Source organism: Triticum aestivum, chromosome 4B, assembly GCF_018294505.1.
Source record: "Triticum aestivum cultivar Chinese Spring chromosome 4B, IWGSC CS RefSeq v2.1, whole genome shotgun sequence".
Taxonomy (NCBI): Eukaryota; Viridiplantae; Streptophyta; class Magnoliopsida; order Poales; family Poaceae; genus Triticum; species Triticum aestivum.
The window spans coordinates 618,174,036-618,199,249 of NC_057804.1; the positions used below are offsets into that span (position 1 = coordinate 618,174,036).

Genomic DNA, 25,214 nt, shown 5'->3' on the forward strand with positions numbered 1-25,214 from the left:
GTTGGACCAGGCGAACCTTCAGGAAGTGGCGCCGGACACCTGATTCTCTCCGCCTTGTTGAGCCATTCCTGGCCATGGAGGGATTTTCAGAATAATAGTTATGATAAATATAAATGAAGTGTCCAGCTTTAAGGTTACTTACTTGGGCATCTAGGCGATTGCAGCTTAGGCCCGCATCCTCGGTGGTGTCCGGACACTTTACTTGTGGTCCGAAGAATAATTTACACATCCCTTCGAGCTTCAGACCGAAGAAGTGCTTGATAGTCCGTGGACCCTCCGGATTAAACTCCCACATCCGGAGAGGCCGACGTTTGCACGGCAACATCCGTCGGATTAGCATTACTTGAATTATGCTGACAAGATTTATGTCCCTCTTGATGAGCTCCCGGATGCGATTCTGCAGTTCCAGTACACACCAGCAGGCCCATAATTCTGTCCTACATCGGTCCAAGATGCTAACTGTGATGGAGGGCCCGAGCGGAACTCGGGGGAGGCTACCCACTTTGTGCCTCTGGGAGCTGTAGCATAAAACCAGCTCCGCTGCCATACATCGGATACTTCCGGGAAAGAATCCTCTGGCCATGGGGCATTGGCATTCCTGCTTATGATGGCACCTACGCACTCCGCATGTCGCCCCTCGATAATCTTCGGCTTCACATTGAAGGTCTTGAGCCATAAGCCGAAGTGTGGGGAGACGTGGAGAAAAGCCTCGCACACAATAATGAATGACGAGATATGGAGGATGGCGTCTGGAGCCAGATCATGAAAATCCAACCCATAGTAGAACATGAGCCCCCTCACAAAGGGGTCGAGGGTAAGGCCCAGGCCTCGGAGGAAGTGAGGAACGAACACAACGCTCTCGTTGGTCTCCGGCGTAGGGATGACTTGCCCTGGAGCAGGAAGCCTGTGCTGGATATCGACGGTCTGGTATCCGACCTCCCTAAGCTTCGTAATGTCCTCCTCTTGGATCGAGGAGGCCACCCACCGGCCTTTTGCGCCGGATCCGGACATGTTGGAGGGTCTGGGGTGTTGGAGCTTGGGTCTTGGGTGTTAGAACTCGAGGTGCGAGAAGGAGCAAGGGAGGTGGAAAAGAGGCGTAGGCCTTGACCCCTTTATAAAAGGGATGAATATAAAGAGTCCTCAGCGTAACCGCTTGAGACTTATCTAAAATACACAGAGTCATACCAACGGTCGCCGTGGGGTCACACACACCCATATTGATGAAAGATCCCATATTAAGAGGAACACAATCTTTGCCTTGGCAGGACGTGCCAATAAAACCGCTTCGCAACGCGAGCCGAGGTGGGGCAGGAAACGCCAGTTCGTGTTGGACCAGGCCACGATGCAAGGGCACGACGTACAAAGATCGCCAGCAGGACGGATTTATGCTATGTTCCCTATAGTGGTGTGTGAAGATCATCTTGCAGATCTGGACACGGTCTACGTGTTCGATAATAACCTTGGAGTATTCGGAAGAAGGAACCCGCCTTGCAATGCCGAAGACAAGACTGTGCGCCGGACTCATCGTCATTGAAGCCTGGTTCAGGGGCTACTGAGGGAGTCCTGGATTAGGGGATATCCGGACAGACGGACTATATACATAGTCCGGACTATTGAAGCATGAAGATACAAGACTCAAGACTTCGTCCCATGTCCGGATGGGACTCTCCTTTGCGTGGAAGACAAGCTTGGCAATCCGGATATTATATTTCCTTCCTTGTAACCGACTCCATGTAAACCCTAGCTCTCTCCCGTGTCTATATAAACCGGAGAGGATGGTCCTTAGAAGGCCGATCACAATTACCATCATACCATCATAGGCTAGCTCTTAGGGTTTAGCCTCTACGATCTCGTGGTAGATCTACTCTTGTACTACACATATCTTCAATATTAATCAAGCAGGAAGTAGGGTTTTACCTCCATTGAGAGGGCCTGAACCTGGGTAAACATTGTGTCCCTTGCTTCATGTTACCATCTGCCAAAGACACACAGATCGGGACCCCCTACCCGAGATCCGCCGGTTTTGACACTGACACTCGTTCCCGGTGAGCCCTGCACCGCGCACCACCACACACGTACGCCAAGGTGTAGGGGGAGGGGGTCTGAGGTGTCCTGTTGTAGACGCACTTGGAACTGAACATCCTTCAGCGAGATGCAAATCTGGTGGAAACTCACAAAATCTTTGCCTGGCCCCAAAGTGGGCTTCTGATTGACATTATTGTCGGTTATGTGTTGTTCTTGGCAATAGGTCAACATAAATAAAAACACAAACGCAATTTGAGAGTGCCTTAACTCCCACCTCGGCGCTCCTCCCGCTCGCTACTTGGAAAGCATCACTCGTCTCTCGGGTCGAGCGGCTAGCCCTCATGTGGCATGTCCTGTCTGCTATGCCCGTCCACATTCTCCTTGCCATGGCCATCAACCCGGCGATCCTCAACAAAATCTCTCGGATCATTTGTGACTTTCTTTGGCACGGAAGGAAAGATGCCAAGTCTAGCTGCTGCCTGGTTAACTCGAGGCGCATTTGTCGCCCATTGGAGTATATGGTGGGCTTGACATGTGTGACCTTCACTGCACCGGCATCTCCTTGTGTGCCCATTGGCTTTGGTTGCAAGCCACCGACCCCAGCCGCCCTTGGCACCATCTGGAGGCATCATGTGATGCCGAAACGCGACAGTTCTTCCGTGCATCTACTACTTGGAGCCTCGGCGACGGCAAGACCTGCCGCTTTTGGTGCGACCATTGGCTTGACAGGATGACCATATCTGAGCTCTCCCCTGAGATCCTTGCTCTTGTGCCACGGCGTCGGCGCCGTCGCACCTTGGTCTCCGATGGGCTTAACCAGCATGCGTGGATTCGGGATATCCACGGCACTCTTGGTCCCATCGAGGTAGTCCAATATGTTCATCTCTGGCGGCGTCTTCATGGCATACAACTCAGTAGCTCCCCGGACAAAATCTACTGGAAATGGACTGCCAGCGGTGCCTACTCAGCTAAATCCTACTACAAGGCACTCTTCTTCGGATCAACCTCCCAACCCGCTTGGCGCCCGATCTAGAAGGGATGGGCCCTTCTGGGCAACAAGTTCTTCATGTGGATGCCTTCCCTTGACTGATGTTGGACTGCCAAGCGTCGCGCACGGCACGGCCTTACGCATGATCCACAATGCATCTTCTGTTCCCAGGAGTTCGAGACCATTGAGCACCTCCTTGTGGGCTGCGTCTTCTCACGGATAACTTGGCACGAAATCCTCTCTTGGTGCTGATTGGTTACACCGCCCATGCCCCATTCCACCACTTTCTTCGACTGGTGGCTTCAGGCCATGGCGGCCTCCCGGGATAGCCTTAGAAGAGGCCTCAACTCCATCATTGTCCTCACTGCATAGGCTATCTCGAAGCACAGGAACGCGGACTTCTTTGATGGCGCCCAGCTCTCTACCGATGACCTTGTGCAGCTGATCAAGGACGATGCGGGCAGATGGGCTAGGGCCGGTGCTAGAGGTTTAGAACAAATTGTCCCTGTAATCTGACCTTTAGGGCTTGAGACTGAGCATCCTCCTCTGTTTCTCGCGTAGCACCCTCCCGGACACCATCTAGCGCATGTTCGCAAGGACTGCACTCTATACTTTGTACTCTTTTTCCACCTATCAATGAAATGATATGCTGCTCAGCGTATTCACGAAACAAAAGATGTAGAAGTGCCATTGTTGCTTCCGGTTGTTACAGACAAAGATGAAAAGCTTCGTGTACCAACCGGAGACATGTAATATGCGACCGGCATCAGCACAGGGAGACTCGGGAGGGGCGCCTCTGACCGCAATACGTTCACAGCCTGCCTGATAGACGGTCTCATTTTGAAGTCGAGCTAAGAACACCAGATCCTAAAGATCATCACACGCTTCATCTCCTGGGCATCAAACTCTCCGCCCAATCGCTCGTCGGTGGCGTCTAGAATCCTGCCCTTGCCATACAGATCCCAGACCCACTGAGCTAGGTGGACTGTGTCCTCCTCCCGCTGAGCTACCACCACATGCCGCCTGTCGCAAGCAGTCTCAAGGAGCACGACACCGAAGCTATAGACATCTGACTCGGGATTGGTCTTGCCAGTGGTCATGCACTCTAGGTCCATGTACCCCATCGTACCTGCGAAATCTGTTGTCAGTGATCCTCGGTCGTGCTGGACGAGCTTGGCGAGCCCGAAGTCGCGGAGCTTGGCCTTGAACGACGAGTCTAGCATGATGTTGCTTGGATTGATGTCCCTGTGCAGGATGCATTTGTCCCAGTCCTAGTGTAGGTAGAGAAGCACCGAGCCTAATCCGAGCAGAATCTCATGTCTGAAGACAAAGGAAAAATAGAACATGAGATGGTTAATTATCACCTTAAGGGAAAAGCAACTGGAGAGTGATTACAGTTACAGTGCTTGCGCTTTTTCTGTGATAGGCGGGCATACATACCTTACAAACAATGGGAGCACAATGTTATTGGCGCCATAGAGATGCCCGTCGAGGATGCCATTGGGCATCAACTTGTAGATGAGAAGCAGATCGCCGCCTTCGTGGCACCAGCCGATGAGCTGCACGAGGTTCTTGTGCTGGAGCCGACTTATGACCTTCACCTCAGAGGCATACTCCTTCCTCTGCTGCTTGGATCCCTTGGAGACCCTCTTGATAGCTACTTGAAGGTTCAGTTCGTCCAAGAATCCTCTGTACATGGACCCAAAGCCTCCTTCTCCGAGCTTGTTCTTATCACAGAAGTTGTCGGTGGCGACGTCCAAGTCCCCATAGCGAAACCTCTTTGGCACGCATCCCTTCTCGGGATCGTCTTCCATGGCCTGGTCAACATCGAAGAAGTTACCCTCTTCCCACCAATTCTCCATTGCTTCCTCGCGTATTTCAGCTTGCTTTCGCCGTCGCCTCACAACCGCCGCCATAAAAGGAAACGGATCAAGGAGCCAATAATGGTAAAAACGAGATGGAACTAGATACGCCTATCAGAACCGTCCTTAATGAAGGCGGAGGAGGCAAAGGTTGTACGAAAAAACTCGGAGAATGACATTGGACTAGCATTTGAATAATGCAATATGTGCAAGTTCTAGCTCCTATAACTACAAGCATGTAAAGACACGGCTACTGACCTCCTGGGGTTCCTGGAGGAGGATGCAGATACGACGATGGTGGCAATGCCAACTCGTCATTCTGGCAGTAGGCGTTGTTACCATAGCCCACTTGGAGGATGTCGCAATACTTCTTGTAGTAGTAGTAGTTGTATTGAATTCATGCTCCAGCCAACTCATCCAAAAGTCCGAACTGATGGAGGCAGGCAGGCAATATATTTGAACACTCCCCCTCACGTCTAGGATATTTTAGTCCATAGACGTGGGATCGATGTAGGCCGCATAATCATTTTTATTTAATACTACATTGGCAGGGTCTTGAACTCAAGACCTCTTGGCTTTGATACCATGTAAGATGGAAGTGTATCTACTCTGAAGTAGAGATAGATGTACTGACAGACTTACACTTTTCTATAGCTACTCTTCTGAGAATATCAGTGGTATATTTTTCCTGCGTAAGGAGTATGCCATCTTTTACCTTCTTGACCTCAATTCCAAGAAAGTAATGAAGATCTCCCAAGTCTTTGAGAGCAAACTCTAGTTTTAGATCCTTAAGCAGACAAGTAGTAGCATCTGGACTTGAGCTGGCAACAATTATATCATCAACATAAACAAGAACAAATATGGTAATATTGCTCTTACTGTAAAAGAATAGTGAGGTATCTGCCTTTGATGGTGTAAACCCAAGCTTTTGTAACTGAGTGCTCAACCTTGAGTACCAGGCTCTTGGGGCATGTTTCAACCCATACAAAGCTTTATCCAACTTACAAACATAATGTAGTGTGCTCTTATTTTTCATATCCTGGTGGCTGTCGCATGAACACTTCTTCCTCAACAACACCATGAAGAAACGCGTTCTGCACATCTAGCTATCGTAAACTCCATCCTCTGGAAATGGCAATAGACAACACAAGTCGAATAGTAGCTGCTTTAATAACAGGACTAAAAGTATCGTCATAATCAATACCAAACACTTGCTTAAAGCCCTTTGCAACGCGACATGGGTTGCAGGACAACACCTCGCCTTGCTACACTTGTTTGCAGGAGGAGGATACAGTTGAGCACATTGTGGTGCAGTGTGTCTACGCCTGCCAGGTGTGGCACACATGTTTCGACTCCTTACAAATCAACGTCCATCCTCCCAACGACACGGACACATTTGTGGAATGGTGGCTTAGGGCTTGCTCTGGCTTCCAAGGGAAGCACAAGCGAGGTTTCGACTCGGTTATCATCGGCGCCGCTTGGATGTTGTGGAAGCAAAGGAACGCCAAGGTGTTCAATCGACCGGACCAAGTTAAGGACTATAGTGAGCTAGATAGAGCCATCCTCGATGAGATCCAAGAGTGGTATAATGCAAGTGTGGGTGCGGGTGGTTTAGATCGTTTTGTAAGAGATTGCACTTGATTTCCTTGTAGGTGGGTGTGAGTCGGTGCTCGGGCGATGGATGTTCGCATCGATCGCTCGAATCTTGTAAACTGTCTTTCTTCCTTCTATAAAGATAAGGTACGCTATTGGCGTACTCTCGAAAAAAAGCCCTTTGTAACTAGTCTAGCCTTGTATCTGTCTATGCTTCCATTGGCTTTTCTTTTGATTTTGTATACCCACTTACAATCAATCACATTGTTGCCCCTTTTTGGCGGTACTAGATGCCAAGTTCTATTTTTAATGAGTACATCATATTCACTATCCATAGCTTTCTTCCAATCTTTGTGAGCAAGAGCATCATGTAAATGAGTTGGCTCACCGGTGCTAGTAAGGAATGCATGCTTGATTTTATCATACCTTATAGTACCCTTAGTGTATTCTTTTTTCCTTTATAATACCTGAATGAGATCTTGTATGCCGACGAGGAAGCATAGGTTTTGCTGTGGATCTCACCACAAAGGATCCGGGCGAATCTAACGCAGCATCCGGCTCCAGATCCGATGCCGCAGATGGAATCGGCATCGAACTCCCCCCTCCAAGGGAATCGTTCCGCGTGTCGCTTGGATCCTGGTCAGGCATGCACGCGCTGGTGCGAGCCCCACTGGACCGAGTGGGCGGACTCAGGCCAACTCCACCGCAGGACCCCAAATGGACGTCCGGTTTGGCCGGATTTTGTCCCTTTGGGGCGACAATGGGTTCGCCCATGTCCGCTTCTGTCCATTGGGTCGTGGGAGCACCCAACGCGCGGCCGCAACCCAAATCATGTCCGTGTTGGACGTGATTAACAAACAGAAAACTTAAATAAAATGACTAAATGGCAGTTTAAAAAAAACATAAGTTAGGGGTCACGGCCATAAAACGGCCCAGTTTCGCAGTTCACTTAACGGCCCAATGCCATAATTAACATAAAAACAAATTAAAAAAACATCGCCCGCGTGCTCCTACCGTGGTTGTCGCCGTCTTTAGTGGCCGCCGATGTCGTCGTCGTCGCTGACGAGGTCGACGTAGTCCGGCGGCGTCTAGAGGTGGGCCGACGGTCCATGGTACGCGGGGGCGGGCTGGAAGGCGGGAGCCTGCACCACCTCCTCCCGTGGCGACGCGTCCCGCTCCTGTGACCGCGGTGGCGTGGGGCACCAGTTCACGGCCCCCACGGCATCGGCCATCTCCGGAGCCATGCACGACCAGCTCCACTGCTGGCCCACCAGGCCTGGGTGGAACGCGGCCACTGGCTCCTCCTCCATCACCTCCTCCGCAACCACCATCTCCAGCTCGGGGATGGCAACATCGCCGGCCGCAAAGAGGGCCATCATCTCCTCGAGGACCTCCCATTGGCACTCATCGTACATCTTCATGGAGTCCTCCATGACACGCGCCATGAGACATGCCTCCTCCTCCGCTGTCATGTGAGGAGGTGGTGGTGGCGATGGAGAGGGTGAAGGTGATGGTGTGGGCGTGAGGCCCCGCACCCGCGTACGCCCGCGCACCTGGGGAGCACACACCGCGCACTTTGGACATGGCCGCCGCGGCCCCGGTGACATACCGGCGAAGAATGACACGCACCGCACGTCGTGCTCGTCCTGGAGCCACGTGTCCCAGAGCCGGGAGTCGGGGGCGTACCTGTCGTCGTAGTACAGGTCGTCAGGAGGAGGCGGCGGCGGCGCTCGGTCTCCTCGCGGCATGCACGGCCGCTCGCAGGCACCAGCGGGATCGGGACCCGGTCGGCGGAGAGGTGCCAGTTATTGGGGAGGCGCACGTCGCTCCACGGGAGCGGCGTCCTCGTCTCCCAATAACACCGGCATGCATCCACGGCGATGTACTGCCGGTCGCGCTTGCCGCCGGCGTAGGGGCGATGGTGAATGGGGCAGGCGCGAGGGGCCGGCGCGGTGGTGATGCGGGCTCCTCCTTCACGCCACGGCGACGGCGGCCCGAGGATGAGCTAGCCTCGCGATCGTGCTTCCCCTTGCGGCCGTACTTCCAGAGCCCCATGGCTGCAAGGCGGTCGGTCGGCGAGTTCGAGGCTAGGGTTTGGGGGTTTGGGGGTGTCGGGTTTCAAGGAGGCCGCGGGGTGGAGTGGGGAGTGTGGACGACAACCGGTCCACGGCTTCCCCATTTAAGAAGGACCACGACCGTTCGCCTGGGCTTATGACAGGAGGGGCCGTCCGCGTGTGCGCATTAATATTGGCGGGTGGGATGTAGGTGGCCACCTGCCACGCGACACCGACGCGGACGAGCGACGCGTCCGTTTGCTATCCGCCGCGACCCAAACCCGGAGCATGTTTGCGCTCGAAATGGGTCGGCCCGGACACAAAACAGACAAGATGAGTCCGGGCCGTCGCGTGCTGGGCCGACCGGTTTGTCCCTTTTACCCCAAAAGGACGGGTCCGGACGGGATGGGGTCGCGCGGTGGAGTTGGCCTCATGGCACCGGACGAGTCGTCCCCGCCCGCGTCGGCTGGGCTGGTGGGCTCCGCACCTGCTAGGCTATCGGCCACCCGATCGGCTAGGACGCGCATGGCGACGGACTCCTCTTGGGATCCCGCACCTGTCGACGCAGCAGGACTGCAGTGCGGATCCACCTGGATCGCAGCGACCGGCTAACAGCGCTGCCACCAGCATCCTCCTAGGATCTAGCGCCAATTTTGGCTACATCTACGCACATAAAATCATAGCCTGCTGCTGCACGAGTATCTCTGGAATCAAAAATTTCAATGGATTTAGTTCTCAAAAAAAATTCAATGGATTTTTGCACATGATCAGTTCTATTAAATTCACCCCCGTGATCAGAATTTGACATATAATCTGGAAGAGGAGAAATTTTAGCACGTAATAGAGCTTCGGCATTGGGATGAAGTTTGGCAAAAGGAAATAATGTTTCATCGAAAACCACATCTCGAGAAATATAGATACGACCTGTGGCAATCTCTAGGCACTTATATCCTTTATGAAGGTTACTGTAGCCAAGAAAAACACATTGTGTTGAGCAAAACTCGAGTTTGTGACAATTGTAAGGACGTAAATTTGGGTAACATGCACCCCCAAATTTTTTGAGAGAATTGTAGTCTGATTTTTGATGAAACAAACATTCCAACGGAGTGGTGTTGCCAATGACTATGCTAGGGAGGTGATTAATAAGATAGGTAGCCGTGATGAATGCTTCTTCCCAGTATTTGAGTGGCATAGATGCATGAGCTAAAAGAGATAAACCAACTTCAACAATATGGCGATGTTTACGTTAAACCGGGCCATTTTGTTGATGTGCATAAGGGCAAGACACATGATGGATGATGCCTATGCTACGGAATAAGGAGTTGAGTTTCTCATACTCTCCTCCCCAGTCACTTTGGACTGCAAGAATTTTTCTGTCGAAGTGTCTTTCAACAAGTTTTCGAAACTCTTGGAAAATGGAAAAGACTTCAGATTTAAACATAAGCAAATATCCAAGTGAATTTGCTATAATCATCGATAAAACTAACATAGTATTTCTTTCTTCCAAAAGAATCTCTTGCATGACCCCATACATCACTGAAAATAAGCTCTAAAGGAGCATGAGACACACTATTTGAAATAGGATAGTGAAGTTGGTGACTCTTGGCACATTGACAAGCTTCACACACAGACTCATTATTTGAACATGTGACAAAGAAAGATTGCCTTTATTGACTACATTGAAGATGGATGTCCTAATCTTTGATGCCACCTTACCAGGGAGGGCTTGATGCCGAATGAACTTGACGATGACGCTTGCGGCTAAAGAATCTTGATGTGATGGGGTAAAGCCCTCCAATACATCTACCGTGATGAATGAGCTCCCTCGTTGCCCGATTCTTTATAAAAAAATAGGTGGGATGAGTCTCAAAGAAAACATTATTGTTTGAAGTTAAACGAGACATAGATACTAAGTTTTTGTCGGCATGTGGAACATGAAGAACATATTTTAAGACAAGTCACATTTAAGACTAGGGGAATTAATAGAAGCTTGACCAATGTGACAAATTTCCATACCTCCACCGCTTGCGGTGTGAATCTGGTCGTCGTTGTGGTATCTGTCGTGGAGAGCAAGCTTTTCTAGCTCGTTCGTGACATGGTCCGTGCCACCTGAGTCTGCATACCAGACTGTGTCACCATCACCTCCTCCTTGCTCACGGATGGAAGCAGCTGCATGGCGCGCATCAGGCACGTAGTGTCACGCCCAATATGCGACCCTATCCAAAAGGAACTCGAAGGTCCCACCAACGATAGACCCGCATATTGAAACACTTTTGCAAGGTGGATATCATTACATCAACATTACATAATAGATGGGGATACATACATAAGGCATACAATGCCACACGAATACAACATCACAATACATAAGAGCATCATCCGGCTACGGATGAATCACAAACAGAAACTCAAACGACATCCACCCTGCTAGCCCAGGCTGCCGACCTGGAACCTATCCCCTGATCGAAGAAGCAGAAGAAGAACTCAACGCAAGCAAACATCGCTCCCGCGTCATGATCATCGCATAACCTGTACCTGCAACTGTTGTTGTAGTAATCTGTGAGCCACGAGGACTCAGCAATCCCATTACCATGGGTATTAAGACTAGCAAAGCTTAAGGGAAAGGAAGGGGTAAAGTGGTGAGGCTGCAGCAGCGACTAAGCATATATGGTGGCTAACATACGCAAATAAGAGCGAGGAGAGAGCAAAAGGAACGGTCGTCAACTAGTAATGATCAAGAAGTGATCCTGAACTCCTACTTACGTCAATCATAATCCAGAAACCGTGTTCACTTTCCGGACTCCGCCGAAAAGAGACCATCACGGCTACACACGCGGTTGATGCGTTTTAAATCGGATCTGGTGTCAAGTTATCTACAACCGGACATTAACAAATTCCCATCTGTCTATAGCCGCAGGCACGGCTTTCGAAAGATTACACCCTGTAGGGGTGTCCCAACTTAGCCCATGATAAGCTCTCGTGATCAATGAAGGATATACCTTCTCCCAGGAAGACCCGATCAGACTCGGAATCCCGGTTTACAAGACATTTCGGCAATGGTAAAACAAGACCAGCAAGACCGCCCGATGCGCGGCAATCCTGATAGGAGCTGCACATATCTCGTTCTCAGGGCAACACCGGATGAACACTACGTACAACTAAAACCAGACCTCGAATTTCCCCGAGGTGGCGCTGCAAGTGGCTCTGGTTCGGACCAACACTTAGACAAGCATTGGCCCGGGGGGCTGTAATAAAGATGACCCTTGGGTTAATTATTCCCAAGGGAAATATAGGTGGTGGTGAGGCAAATGGTAAAACCAAGGTTGGGCCTTGCTGGAGGAGTTTTATTCAAAGCGAACTGTCAAGGGGGTCCCATAAATCACCCGACCGCGTAAGGAACGCAAAATCCGGGAACATAACACCGGTATGACGGAAACTAGGGCGGCAAGAGTGGAATAAAACACCAGGCATAAGGCCGAGCCTTCCACCCTTTACCAAATATATAGATGCATTAATAATATAAGAGATATTGTGATATCCCAACCAAAATCCTGTCCACCATGGAGAAATCTTCCACTTCACCTGCAACTAGCAACGCTATAAGAGGGGCTGAGCAAAAGCGGTAACATAGCCAAACAATGGTTTGCATAGGAAAGGTGTCAAAGGTTAGAGGTTCATGGCAATTTGGGATGGCTTGATGAGCAAAAGATAGGTAACGCAGCATAGCGATAGAACGAAGCAACTAGCATAGCAATGATAGTAGTGAGATCCAGGGTAGCGGTCATCTTGCCTGAAATCCCGCTAGGAAGAAGAACGAGTTCATGAAGAAGACGAACGGATGAAGCCGAACCAAGTGTAGACGAACGAATCCTCACGATCGCAACGAAACAGGAACTATCGAAAAGAAGCACACAACATAGTAAACACACCACACATAAACATGACATGATGCACAACAAGCATGATGCATGACAAGGCTACATGAGGCTACTCATGACAAGAGATGATGCAAACAAGAGCAACACATCAAGGCAAGTTTAAATGAGGCCGGGAACAACATACAACAATTCCGGTAAGTCCTCATATGCATATTTCGAAATTGGTCCAGATCTGAATAAACATTATGTTCAAGTAGTTAAACATCAAGTTAAGATGCACAAAGATGGTCTACACGAGATTCTAGTCAAGTTACATATAAAGTTTATTTAGTTCGGAGCTACGGCCTAGAAGATATGAGTAAAACAAGTTAAACATGGCATTGATGCAAAATGCACCCAAACATCAAGCAAACACCTCAAAACAAGGATGCAACATGATAATATGAAACTACATGCAAAAACAAGCAAGTTTCATATAGAGCACACTCAAAATGGAGCAACGGTTCAACACACACACATGAAACAAGTTTAAAGGACAAGTTGTCCAAAACAGCAACTAGGCATATTGCAAGCATCAAAACAATATACTACAGGACCTCAACAAGAAAACAAAAGGCATGGGCATGATGTACAGGGAAAGCACAACAAAACATGAACATTGAGCTATCTCCAGAAATCACTAGAACATGCTCAAACACACATGGTAAGATTGCAAGTAATAACAATTCAGACTTTGCAGAAAATAACATCAGGTTGCAATGTTTAGAGCTATCAAACAACATGTTACAGGAACTTATCATGGCAAACAAAGGCATGTCATGAATCTACTAAATGCATAGATCAAATGTCCTTTACTGACCATAAGCCAAAAAGGATCAGAAAATATGTTGGCACCCATGTAAACATAGCAAGTTATATTACAGATTCAAACATTGCAGAAACAGAATTATGAAGGCATGTAGATGAGCTTCTGAAACTCACTACAGAGCAAAACATGGCATGGCAAGGCAACCAACAGTAAGAAGACATGTTTGTGAAGCTAAGCATGGCAATAGCAAGTTCATAGGGTGCATGGAACACTAGGGAAACACATGGCAACAACTGAACTTAATGTTAACAGGCTGACAGCAACATTATCAAGCAACTTTGGAGCAAGATTACAACAAGCTACAGCAATCTATAATTTCAACCAGGGTCATGGATGGGTAGAGCATGACATGTAGAACAAAAGATATTTAGTGAACATCTCCAGATTATGCATAGAATGATTAGTAGCAACATGTTTACATAGCATCACGAAATAACAGATTAGGCCTAGCAAAACAGTAACAGCATGTACCCTACTTAACAAGCTTGATTCACTCACCACAAGACATTGCATGACAAGATAAGCATAGCATCAGCAAGAAGGCATGTTTATGTAACAAACCAAGGCAAGAACAAGTCCATAGCATGCAAGGATCAACTATAGCAACCTTGGCAAAATTGAATAACATGTAAACAATCTGCCAGGAAACATTTTGAAGAAAAAGTAGAGCACAAAAATGGCATGTTAGACTACTCCATAATTGCAGCCAGAGGCATGCACAGATAGACAATAACCATATGTTCAAAACATCCTTACTGAAGTATCTCAAAATATGCATGGATATCTCTGTAGCATCAAGTTTACATGGCATGAAAATAACAGCAGAACAGGGACTAAAATCAGTAACATCACGATGCCTAGTTTGTGTGCTTGTGCTAGTCACCACATTGATCACAAAAATACATGGCATACACCACTGTATAGATGTCATGGCATAGTTCAAAACACATGTAGACATCAACCTCATAGGATGCACACATCAATCATGGCAAAAATGACAAAAGAGCTCGTTCTGTTAATAGACAGCAGAAAAACATCATGAAGCACTCTTACAACAATGATTCAGGCATCTATATGACCTCAAATGAATATGATGCAATGGAATGAAATGATGTACTCGTTGAGACGAACAAATTGACATATTACACGCACAAAACGGAGCTACGAATGCAGAGATACAATGCTATGAACATGACATGATTATTACTGCAGATCTGGGGACTTAGTCGTTTTTTTTTAAAACAGATCGGGCGCAGATGAACTAAAAGACGCCTCGGGCGGGGTTTAGTCGGGCTGCTCACCACTGGGCTGGCCCAGGAAGGAGGAGGCAGGCCGTCGAGCTGGGCCGGGGCGATGCTGGGCTGGGCCGACGAGGGGTCAACGCGAGCGGGCGGCGCTCGTCGTCGTCCACCTCGATCCAGAGGGAACGAGGGAAAGCAGGGGCGGCGGCGCATCTCCGGCGAGGCAGGGCGGCCCTCCAGCGGCGAGGCCGACGCGTAGATGGCGGGGATGGATAGATCCAGCGATGGGGATCCCGGATCCAGCCGGAGAAGGGGTGGGACGCGGCAACAACGGCGACTGCGGCGTGCTGCGAGAGAGAGACAGATCTGGTGAGGGAGATAAGCAGAGAGGAAGTTAGGGCAGGGCGGAGGCGCGCTCACCAGCGCGGCGGCGGCGCTCGCCGGCACGGCAGCCAGGCGACGGGGCGGAGGAGGGACGGCGACGGCGAGGTGGCACGAGACGGCGGCAGGGACGACCGGCACGGTCCGGTGCGGTTGGCGGCGCGCGCGGGCTAGTCCGGGCCCCGATGGGCTCGGGCGGACCCCGATCTGGGCCGAGAGGGACGGTGCGATGGGGGCGAAGGGCTGGCGGCGGAGTGGTGATGTGGCGGCTTCTGGTTGGGCGAGGAGCGGTGGCGGACGTGTCCGGCTGCGGGATGGACACGTCCGGTGGCGGCGGAGGGCGATTTAGCTAGGGTTAGGGTAGAATGACCCGAAAATTTCGGGGGAGGTCTAGTTTTATAGGTAGAGGGAGCTAGGAGAGTCCAAATGGGCAGCGGTTTTCGCCCACACGATCGTGATCGAACGACCGAGAGCATGGAGGGGAGTTTGCTGGGTTTTGGGCCAGTTTCGAAGGGGTGTTGGGCTACACACAAAAAAGGCCTTTACGGTTACCCGGTTAACCATTGGAGTATCAAACGACCTCCGAATGACACGAAACTTGACAGGCGGTCTACCGGTGCTATACCAAGGCCGCTTGGCAAGACTCGGGCCATTCCGAGAAAGTTTAACACCCGCTCACAACGAAAGACCAAAGGGGAACGCCGGATGACATAGGAGCGCTGGATTGCAAAACGGACAACGAGGAAAATGCTCAGATGCATGAGACGAACACGTATGCAAGGCAATGCACATGATGACATGATAAAATGCAACATGCAAGAAAATGACATGGCAACAACGGCGAATAACTGGCAGACACCTGGTGCATCGAATCCGGGGCGTTACAACACTCCTCCACTAACAAGAGATCTCGTCCCGAGATCTTAGGACCGAGACGGAAGAGAAAAAGGGATGGGGTGAAACAAGAACTCAAGAGAAGAAGCAAAGAATCGAGAGCAGACGAGAAGAAGAGAGGAACGACGAGAATGACGAGAATCAAAATCTCATGAAATTAGGTAGACTATGAAACCACTCCAGTTAAAACGAGATAAGAAACGAATAAGACTGAAAGGATTTAGGCAGCACTCCGACTGAAACGTGGAAGGAAAAGAACACGAGCTTGAGAGGATGGAATGATACCTGATGAAGACATGACACAAAACCTCCGGAAAGAATTGAGAGAGAAATTGAATGAAAAGAAATTAGAAGGATTGAATGTAGTTGTTGAGAAAATTCAATAACAAAAGAATAAGCTTGATGTGGACTTATGGAAAACATCTCAAAATTATGAGGTGATAACCGACCACAAACGGAAATGATTGGATGATTAGAAGAACGAAGACATGCGAAACTCCACTTCAAAAGAAGACGGAGAATTAATTGCACTTCGCGATGCAAGTAGAAAAGATACTTGAACTCTGCCAACAAGAATCTTAATGAACTCTTGAAGAAAGAATTAAATCATGAAGAACCACCATGAAGAACTTCGGTAACAAAAGATGACGAGATAAAATGAAGGATGAAAGAAGAAGATGAGCCTTGCGATGATTTAGATGGAGGTTCCGACGAAATGACTGAGGAAATTCGAACTCCGGAAAAGAAATGATGAAGACACTTGGAACTAGAATTTATTCATCAAGAACAAACTCCGAAGGAAAGGATTACTCACTTGGATGAAATAAGAATAAGATTTATTGTATGCTTAACCTACATCAAATTAAATTGATGACCAACAATGGATTTTGCATACTACTTATTCTTCTTGAAAAAGGATTGAGAAGGGACATATCGCAAACTTGAGAAGGGATAGCACAGAACTTGAGAGAGTCTTCATGAACCACCGGTAGGATTGAAAAGAACGAATGAATTAAAATGATAATCAAGGAAAAAGAATATTAAACGAGCCACCATAAGAATTCGAAAATGACTGATGAAAGAGGATGAACCACCGGGAAGAATTAGAAGAACAAATATGTTAGAGGGGATTTATATACTCCAGGAGAATGAAAAGCAGAGAGGTTGAGCCAACAATGAAATGATTTGAAATCGATCTTGGAAAAGGCATGTGACTGATGGAATCCATTCTTACGTCACACTTGAAAAGAATTGAGAAAAACTCCGGGGAAATTAGAAGAGTCAGGTAAGATCCTGGGAAAAGACCTGTGGGTTAGGGCCCACTGAAAGAGATAACACCGTTGGAAAGAGTTATTGAACAGATAGATGATGCACCGGAACATTTGAAATATTTGAATGAGGTGACAACCTCGAATTAATTAGAACACAAACGAAACTCTTGATCTGTCTTGAGCACTCCCGAAGTACAAACTGGCGAGAGGCGAACGAGTAGGGAAAACACTTGAGCCGAAGAAAAGAATATGATCTACCGAAAACTTGAATTGGGTCCACCGAAAAGGAAAAGAGATGAAGAATGACGAACGAGACGAGAATTCACCGGTTGAGATAATTTACGAAAGACTGAAGAGGTTCCACACGAATGAAATAGATGGTCGAAAGAGACTGAGGCTCCGGGAAGAATAGGGTGGGAGGGCGGGAAAACAAAGGCAACCTAGAAGGGGAAATCGACGAATATCTTGAAGGGAAAACACCGGTTGAAATCATTGAGGAGAGAGAGCAAAAACTTCACACGAGTAGGATGGTACTCGATTACGGACTCCGGTTCCGAGAAGAAGACGGGTGGGCGGGTGGGAAAGAAAACAATTGAGGATTGAACTCAATGATGAAGAGGCTCGAGTCGACTTGACGAAAATGCACCGGATGAAAAGAGCTGAGGAACAACGATCGGAAAACCAACTGCGTGATCCTAAAGAAAAATTTGAATGGGCAGAGGAGTAGTTCAAAACACCTACGTCAAGATTCCTCACCAGAGCGACGAAGGGGATGAGGAGTAAAAAGAATTCCTACTCTCCGATATAACTAGACTCCGAAAACAGTTTTCTTCTAGACTCAACAACGGCCAAACTACACAATCAATCAAGGGGGGCTCCTAAGGTCGGTCGAGGCTCTCATACCAACTTGTCACGCCCAATATGCGACCCTATCCAAAAGGAACTCGAAGGTCCCACCAAGGATAGACCCGCATATTGAAACACTTTTGCAAGGTGGATATCATTACATCAACATTACATAATAGATGGGGATACATACATAAGGCATACAATGCCACATGAATAAAACATCACAATACATAAGAGCATCATCCGGCTATGGATGAATCACAAACAGAAACTCAAATGACATCCACCCTGCTAGCTCAGGCTGCTGACCTGGAACCTATCCCCTGATCGAAGAAGCAGAAGAAGAACTCAACGCAAGCAAACATCGCTCTCGCATCATGATCATCGCATAACCTGTACCTGCAACTGTTGTTGTAGTAATCTGTGAGCCACGAGGACTCAGCAATCCCATTACCATGGGTATCAAGACTAGCAAAGCTTAAGGGAAAGGAAGGGGTAAAGTGGTGAGGCTGCAGCAGCGACTAAGCATATATGGTGGCTAACATACGCAAATAAGAGTGAGGAGAGAGAAAAAGGAACGGTCGTCAACTAGTAATGATCAAGAAGTGATCCTGAACTCCTACTTATGTCAATCATAACCCAGAAACCGTGTTCACTTTCCAGACTCCGCCGAAAAGAGACCATCACGACTACACACGCGGTTGATGCGTTTTAAATCGGATCTGGTGTCAAGTTATCTACAACCAGACATTAACAAATTCCCATCTTCCAATAACCACAGGCACGGCTTTCGAAAGATTATACCCTGCAGGGGTGTCCCAACTTAGCCCATGATAAGCTCTCGCGATCAACGAAGGATATACCTTCTCCCAGGAAGACCCGATCAGACTCGGAATCCCGGTTTACAAGACATTTCGGCAATGGTAAAACAAGACCAGCAAGACCGCCCGATGCGCCGGCAATCCCGATAGGAGCTCCGCATATCTCGTTCTCAGGGCAACACCGGATGAACACTACGTACAACTAAAACCAGACCTCGAGTTTCCCCGAGGTGGCGCTGCAAGTGGCTCTGGTTCGGACCAACACTTAGACAAGCATTGGCCCGGGGGGGCTGTAATAAAGATGACCCTTGGGTTAACTACTCCCAAGAGAAATATAGGTGGTGGTGAGGCAAATGGTAAAACCAAGGTTGGGCCTTGCTGGAGGAGTTTTATTCAAAGCGAACTATCAAGGGGGTCCCATAAATCACCCGACCGCGGAAGGAACGCAAAATCCGGGAACATAACACCGGTATGACGGAAACTAGGGCGGCAAGAGTGGAACAAAACACCAGGCATAAGGCCGAGCCTTCCACCCTTTACCAAATATATAGATGCATTAATAATATAAGAGATATTGTGATATCCCAACCAAAATCCTGTCCACCATGGAGAAATCTTCAACTTCACCTGCAACTAGCAACGCTATAAGAGGGGCTGAGCAAAAGCAGTAACATAGCCAAACAACGGTTTGCATAGGAAAGGTGTCAAAGGTTAGAGGTTCATGGCAATTTGGGATGGCTTGATGAGCAAAAGATAGGTAACGCAGGATAGCGATAGAACGAAGCAACTAGCATAGCAATGATAGTAGTGAGATCTAGGGTAGCGGTCATATTGCCTGAAATCCCGCTATGAAGAAGAACGAGTCCATGAAGAAGACGAACGGATGAAGCCGAACCAAGTGTAGACGAACGAATCCTCACGATCGCAACGAAACAGGAACTATCGAAAAGAAGCACACAATATAGTAAACACACCACACATGAACATGACATGATGCACAACAAGCATGATGCATGACAAGGCTACATGAGGCTACTCATGACAAGAGATGATGCAAACAAGAGCAACACATCAAGGCAAGTTTAAATGAGGCCGGGAACAACATACAACAATTCCGGTAAGTCCTCATATGCATATTTCGAAATTGGTCCAGATCTGAATAAACATTATGTTCAAGTAGTTAAACATCAAGTTAAGATGCACGAAGATGGTCTATGCGAGATTCTAGTCAAGTTACATATAAAGTTCATTTAGTTCGGAGCTACGACCTAGAAGATATGAGCAAAACAAGTTAAACATGGCATTGATGCAAAATGCACCCAAACATCAAGCAAACACCTCAAAACAAGGATGCAACATGATAATATGAAACTACATGCAAAAACAAGCAAGTTTCATATAGATCACACTCAAAACGGAGCAACGGTTCAACACACACACATGAAACAAGTTTAAAGGACAAGCTGTCCAAAACAGCAACTAGGCATATTGCAAGCATCAAAACAATATGCTACAGGACCTCAACAAGAAAACAAAAGGCATGGGCATGATGTACAGGGAAAGCACAACAAAACATGAACACTGAGCTATCTCCAGAAATCACTAGAACATGATTAAACACACATGGTAAGATTGCAAGTAATAACAATTCAGACTTTGCAGAAAATAACATCAGGTTGCAATGTTTAGAGCTATCAAACAACATGTTACAGGAACTTATCATGGCAAACAAAGGCATGTCATGAATCTACTAAATGCATAGATCAAATGTCCTTTACTGACCATAAGCCAAAAAGGATCAAAAATATGATGGCACCCATGTAAACATAGCAAGTTATATTACAGATTTAAACATTGCAGAAACAGAATTATGAAGGCATGTAGATGAGCTTGTACAACTCACTACAGAGCAAAACATGGCATGGCAAGGCAACCAACAGTAAGAAGAAATGTTTGTGAAGCTAAGCATGGCAATAGCAAGTTCATAGGGTGCATGGAACACTAGGGAAACAGATGGCAACAACTGAACTTAATGTTAACAGGCTGACAGCAACATTATCAAGCAACTTTGGAGCAAGATTACAACAAGCTACAGCAAGCTATAATTGCAATCAGGGGCATGGATGGATAGAGCATGACATGTTGAACAAAAGATATTTAGTGAACATCTCCAGATTATGCATAGAATGATTAGTAGCAACATGTGTATATAGCATCACGAAATAACAGATTCAGCCTAGCAAAACAGTAACAGCATGTACCCTACTTAACAAGCTTGATTCACTCACCACAAGATATTGCATGACAAGATAAGTATAGCATCAGCAAGAAGGAATGTTTATGTAACAAACCAAGGCAAGAACAAGTCCATAGCATGCAAGGATCAACTATAGCAACCTTGGCAAAATGGAATAACATGTAAACAATCTGCCAGGAAACATTTTGAAGCAAAAGTAGAGCACGAAAATGGCATGTTACGCTACTCCATAATTTCAGCCAGAGGCATGAATCGATAGACAATAATCATATGTTCAAATCATCCTTACTGAAGTATCTCAAAATATGCATGGATATCTCTGTAGCATCAAGTTTACATGGCATGAAAATAACAACAGAACAGGAACTAAAATCAGTAACATCACGATGCCTAGTTTGCATGCTTGTGCTAGTCACCACATTGATCACAAAAATACATGGCATACACCACTGTAAAGATGTCATGGCATAGTTCAAAACACATGTAGACATCAACCTCATAGGATGCACACATCAATCATGGCAAAAATGACAAAAGAGCTCGTTCTGTTAACAGACAGCAGAAAAACATCATGAAGCACTCTTACAACGATGATTCAGGCATCTATGTGACCTCAAATGAATATGATGCAATGGAATGAAATTATGTACTCGTTGAGACGAACAAATTGACATATTACACGCACAAAACGGAGCTACGGATGCAGAGATACAATGCGATGAACATGGCATGATTATTACTGCAGATCTGGGGACTTGGTCGTTTTTTTTTTTTGAAAAAACAGATCGGGCGCAGATGAACTAAAAGACGCCTCGGGCGGGGTTTAGTCGGGCTGCTCACCACTGGGCTGGCCCAGGAAGGAGGAGGCAGGCCGTCGAGCTGGGCCGAGGTGATGCTGGGCTGGGCCGACGCGAGGTCAACGCGAGCGGGCGGCGCTCGTCGTCGTCCTCCTCGATCCAGAGGGAACGAGGGAAAGCAGGGGCGGCGGCGCATCTCCGGCGAGGCGGGGCGGCCCTCCAGCGGCGAGGCCAACGCGTAGATGGCGGGGATGGATAGATCCGGCGATGGGGATCCCGGATCCAGCCGGAGAAGGGGGTGGGACGCGGCAACAACGGCGACTGCGGCATGCTGCGAGAGAGAGAGAGAGAGAGAGAGAGAGAGAGAGAGAGAGAGAGAGCTGGTGAGGAAGATAAGCAGAGAGGAAGATGGGACAGGGCGGAGGCGCGCTCACCAGCGCGGCGGCGGCACTCGCCGGCACGGCAGCCATGCGACGGGGCGGAGAAGGGACGGCGACGGCGAGGTGGCACGAGACGGCGGCGGGGACGACCGGCACGGTCCGGTGCGGGTGGCGGCGCGCGCGGGCTTGTCCGGGCCCCGATCTGGGCCGAGAGGGCCGGCGCGATGGGGGCGAAGGGCTGGCGGCAGAGTGGTGACGTGGCGGCTTCTGGTTGGGCGAGGAGCGGCCACGGACATGTCCGGCTGCGGGATGGACACGTCCGGTGGCGGCGGAGGGCGATTTAGCTAGGGTTAGGGTAGAATGACCCGAAAATTTCGGGGGAGGTCTAGTTTTATAGGTAGAGGGAGTTAGGAGAGTCCAAATGGGGAGCGGTTTTCGCTCACACGATCGTGATCGAACGACCGAGAGCATGGAGGGGAGTTTGCTGGGTTTTGGGCCACTTTGGAAGGGGTGTTGGGCTGCACACAAAAGAGGCCTTTACGGTTACCCGGTTAACCGTTGGAGTATCAAACGACCTCCGAATGACACGAAACTTGACAGGCGGTCTACCGGTGCTATACCAAGGCCGTTTGGCAAGATTCGGGCCATTCCGAGAAACTTTAACACCCGCTCACAATGGAAGACCAAAGGGGAACGCCGGATGACATAGGAGCGCCGGATTGCAAAACGGACAACGGGGAAAATGCTCGGATGCATGAGACGAACACGTATGCAATGCAATGCACATGATGACATGATAAAATGCAACACGCAAGCAAATGACATGGCAACAACGGTGAATAACTGGCAGACACCTGGCACATCGGATCCGGGGCGTTACACGTAGTCCTCATCATAGCGGTGCCAGCACCCAATGACTTCATGGCCCAGCTTCTTGTAGAGTTGACACCTGGTGCGGCGAGTGTTGGAGGAGGAGCCGTGGGTGTTGTTATTACTGTAGCCGCCACCATGATCGCCACCTCCAGAGCGAACTTGACCCTGGCTGTTGCCGTGCCCACCATGTCCACCGCCGCGGCCACGCCCTTGGTGACCATGGCCCCGGTCCCTGTTGCCACGCCCACGGGAGATGTTGTTGACAGAAGATTGGAGATGATTCATACCTTGTAGCAGATTGACCAGTGCCTCAAAGCTGAGAAGTTGGCTGTAGAGCTCTGGGGTGGTGATGGGCTCGACGCGGGCGGCAAGAGCTGAAACCACGGAGTTACACTCGAGGTCCAGTCCTTTCAGAACATAGGAGGTCATCTCCTAATTGGTCGGGGGGGGTGCTCGTGGTGGCGATCTCATCTGCCAATGCCTTGATCTTGGCAAGGTACTCTGCCATGGTGGAGTTCCCCTTCTGGAGGTTAGCAAGCGCAATTCTGTTGTTGACTTCTTGCGCCTGCGTTTGAGCTGCGAAGGTGGCGTGGATAGCCGCCCGTACTTCAGCCGGTGTTTGGAGAGTCATCGCTTGAGCAAGAACTTCACGGGAAAGTAATGCCATCAGATAACCTGGTACCTGTTGCTGCTCGGCGTACCAGATCGTGCGGGCATAGTTCAAGACATGCTCCTCCTTCCCATCATTGGTGATGGTGAGGGTAGCAGGCAGCGCCGGGCTTGCAGCGTCGAGGAAGTGTGTCATCTGTGCTCCCTTGATCTGAGGGAGAATGATGGCCTTCCAAAGGAGGAAGTTGGTCCTTGTCAACTTCTCTGTTGGTGGAGAGCCGAGGGAGGTGCCGCTGCTGGTTGATGATGAAGCGAAGGTGGAGGTGGAGGGCTGGGTAACTAGGGCACCCATGGAGCCAGCGACAGTTAATGGATCGGTGGAAGGAGCGGTGCCCGTCATGGTTTCTTGCGGGTTATCTCGATGGCTCTCTCTGTATATGCTAGATTGGTTTTCTCTCGTGGAAGCTAGATGTGAGAGGAAGAGGCTCTAATACCATATTAAATTCATGCTTCAGCCAACTCATCCAAAAGTGTGAACTGATGAAAGGAGGCAGGCAATATATTTAAACATGTTGACCCTGTCCTGGGCCGTCTCGGAGGTTTGGTTGCACTCCGTCCTGCCGTTCAGGATGTAGGTGGTCATGCCGTACCCGGGGAGCAACCCAGCGTCGCGGTCTTGGGCGGATGGCGTCCAGCCACCGGTCATCACGGCGTGGCACGACGGACTCGGCGCCGGTGGTGCCGTCATCCAAAACCAGATGGCCGTCTTGAAAGCGGCGACGGGATTCGTGGACACCAGGTCCGGGTTGCGCAGCAGGTCCAACCCAGCGCCCTCCCTGCTTGCCGGTAGTTGTCCTCGCTGCGATTATAAACTGTGCATTAGTAGTACGAAACCTTTTTAGATCAATTTTTGCCGAATTGAAGTTTATTCATCGTGAATAATTGAAGCTCATCTTGTAATTAAAAATAGGGTACACATCCAGTGTCAAGTACAAGAGACAGAGTGAAGATTTTTCACGTAGTCAGCTGTATGGGGCCTCGGCCGTAGTAGGGCGCGCTCGCCCGGTTCACCGCTTTCACGTAGCAGTAACTGGTGGTTACGAAGGAGGTCTGCCCGAAGAAGCCGGCGAGCTCCCGCCGCCGGGTCGCGTCTTCGCCGGTGGTGCCGAAGCCGCCGAGCACGCTCGCGTTGGCCGCCTCCAAGAACGCATCGTACGTGTAGAATGCGCCTCCCTCCCACTCGCTCAGGTTCCGGTCGCCCAGCATGGAATCGAACATGCCCCGCGTGATGGTCGACGGCACGCTGCCGGCCGGCCCGCCAGCCATGTCGATGCAGAGAAGGGCGCCACCGGCGAGAGCCAGCAGCCCAACGAGCATCATCCTCCAGCGCCAAGGTGCGGAATCTTAGAGCATCTTCAACAGCAGCCGAACGCGTGGCGCGCTAAAAATCAGTTTGCAGCATGTCGATCGCCTGCTTTGGCGCGACGAGGAGCGCTGGCTCCAGCGGCCGCGGTAAATTTAGCGCGCGCGTGTAGCTTCAGCAGGTGCGTTAAAATGCAGTGCGCGCTCTCGC

At 49.2% G+C, this 25,214-nt stretch overlaps 1 pseudogene; it reads right to left on the reverse strand.

Moving 5' to 3' along the window:
* Positions 1-3,675: 3,675 nt before the first annotated feature.
* LOC123090288 (L-type lectin-domain containing receptor kinase IX.1-like) lies at positions 3,676-25,021 on the reverse strand (annotated as a pseudogene).
* Between the last annotated feature and the right edge of the window lie 193 nt (positions 25,022-25,214).